The following is a 2,500-nucleotide window of genomic DNA, read 5'->3' as shown; positions in this document are numbered from 1 at the left end:
CGGGTCAAGAAGGCCCTCCTGTCCTAAGAGGCGACTAATTGATAGGAGTCGAGAGGTAAAGAGTGTATGTGTGCGTGTGTGTGTCTGCGTGTGTGAGTGTGTGTGTATATGTGTGTGTGTCTGTTTGGCTCACAGAGATAAGAACACGGCCGTGGCAAGAAGGCCCTGCCTGTCGTAAGAGGCTACTAATGGGTAGGAGTCGAGAGGTGAAGAGTGATTGTGTGTGTATGTGTGCGTGTGCGTTTGTGTCTGTGTGTGTGCGTGTGTGCTTGCGTGTGTGTGAGTGCGTGTGTGTGAGTGCATGTGTCTTCGTTCAGCTCGCAGAGATAAGAATATGGCCGGGTCAAGAAGGCCCTCCTGTCCTAAGAGGCGACTAATTGATAGGAGTCGAGAGGTAAAGAGTGTATGTGTGCGTGTGTGCGTGTGTGTGTGTGTGAGTGTGTGTGTGTGTCTGTTCGGCTAGCAAAGATAAGAATACGGCCGTGGCAAGAAGGCCCTGCCTGTCGTAAGAGGCGACTAATGGGTAGGAGTCGAGAGGTAAAGAGTGTATGTGTGTGTATGTGCTTGTGTGCGTGTGTGCGTGTGTGCGTGTGTGTGTGCGTGAGTGTGTGTGTATGTGTGTGTGTCCCTTAGGCTCGAAGAGATAAGAATACGGCCGTGGCAAGAAGGCCCTGCCTGTCGTAACAGGCGACTAATTGGTAGGAGTCGAGAGGTGAAGAGTGATTGTGTGTGTGTGTGTATGTGCGTGTGCGTGTGTGTCTGTGTGCGTGTGTGTGTGTGCGTGTGTGTGTGCGTGTGTGTGAGTGCGTGTGTCTTTGTTCAGCTTGCAGAGTTAAGAATACCGCCGAGTCAAAAAGGCCCTGCCTGTCGTAAGAGGCGACTAGTGGGTAGGAGTCGAGAGGTGAAGAGTGTACGTGTGTGTGTGCGTGTGTTCGTGTGTGTGTGCGTGTGTGAGAGTGTGTGTATGTGTGTATCTCTGTGTGTGTCCGTTCGGCTCGCAGAGATATGAATACGGCCGAGGCAAGAAGGCCATGCCTATCGTAAGAGGCGTCTAATGGGTGGGAGTCGAGAGGTGAAGAGTGTATTTGTGTGTGTGTGTGCGTGTGCGCGTGTGTGTGTGCGCGTGTGTAAGTGGGTATGTGTGTCTATATGGCTCGCAGAGGTAAGAACACGGCTGTGGCAAGATGGCCCTGCCTGTCGTAAGAGGCGACTAATGGGAAGGAGTCGAGAGATGAAGAGTGACTGTGTGTGTGTGTGTGTGTGTGTTTGTGCGTGTGCGTGTGTGTCTGTGTGTGTGCGTGTGTGTGTGCGTGTGTGTGAGTGCGTGTGTGTGTGCGTGTGTCTTCGTTCAGCTCGCGGAGATAAGCATACGGCCGAGTCAAGAAGGCCCTGCCTGTCGTAAGAGGCGACTAATTGTTAGGAGTCGAGAGGTGAAGAGAGAGGTGAAGTCGTAAGAGGCGAATTACGATACATTAACCCCGATTGTCAGCAGTATTGCAGTTCAATAGCCCAGCCGATCAGCAGTTTCGACACATATTGCAGACAGGTCGTCATCAATTAATTTTATATAAATACTGTAAATTTTTATTCTAAAACCAGTTGTAATTATATTAAATAAAGTGCTGTTACTCTCTCAGTTGTACCTTTAAAAGGGCCTTTTTAAAAAGTACCTTCGGGAGTGACAACCCTTAAGTGGCGCATTCAGTAGATTAGTGGGAGAGTCTCCAGAAGATCCTCGTCGTTTTCAAACGTTTACCTGCTACCGAACCCAAATCCAGGGAAAACTGCAGCTATTTAACTCACGGATTCCAGGCAAATTGGCAGAAACATATTTATGAAGAAAGCTGAAAAGAAACTTAAAGAAGAAAAGGAGCTTGTACCTAAAAGGAATGCATCCAAGCATCACTCTATTACTGTAAGCAAATTTCATCTTATTTCTAATTCTAATATCAATTCACAAGTATTATCCTTTAGAATAAGCGATTCGCTTTCAACAATTTTTGAATCTAATATAGAATCTAGTGAAAATATTAAACCATATTTACATTTAGTTGATAATAATCATATTTTTAAGTCCACAAATTTGTTTGAAATACTTTCTATAATTATTACACCAGCATCCATTTCAAATAATTCTAATATGGCACCCATTTTTGATGTTAATAAAGACCTTTCTATCGTACCAGAGTACGACGGCAATCCAAATGAACTCCACAATTTTATTGATGTTATTTCCATGCTTCTAAACCATTTCTGGGATCATACAAATCCTGAAAATTTTCAAAATCATATGCTTACCCGGGGAATTATGAAGAAAATGAAAGGAAGAGCCAGAGAAATTATTTCTGTATACGGCTGTAAAGACTGGCCGTCAATAAAATCAATTCTTGTCCAAAATTTTGCAGACCAACGTAACGAAAACTCATTAACTAGAGATTTAGTCAACCTTCGGCAAGTCCCAAACGAAAACCCCCTTTAATTTCATGAAAAAGTTATGAGT

This window comes from Diabrotica undecimpunctata, unplaced genomic scaffold, assembly GCF_040954645.1.
Source record: "Diabrotica undecimpunctata isolate CICGRU unplaced genomic scaffold, icDiaUnde3 ctg00000612.1, whole genome shotgun sequence".
Taxonomy (NCBI): Eukaryota; Metazoa; Arthropoda; class Insecta; order Coleoptera; family Chrysomelidae; genus Diabrotica; species Diabrotica undecimpunctata.
This window is presented reverse-complemented; position numbering follows the sequence as displayed.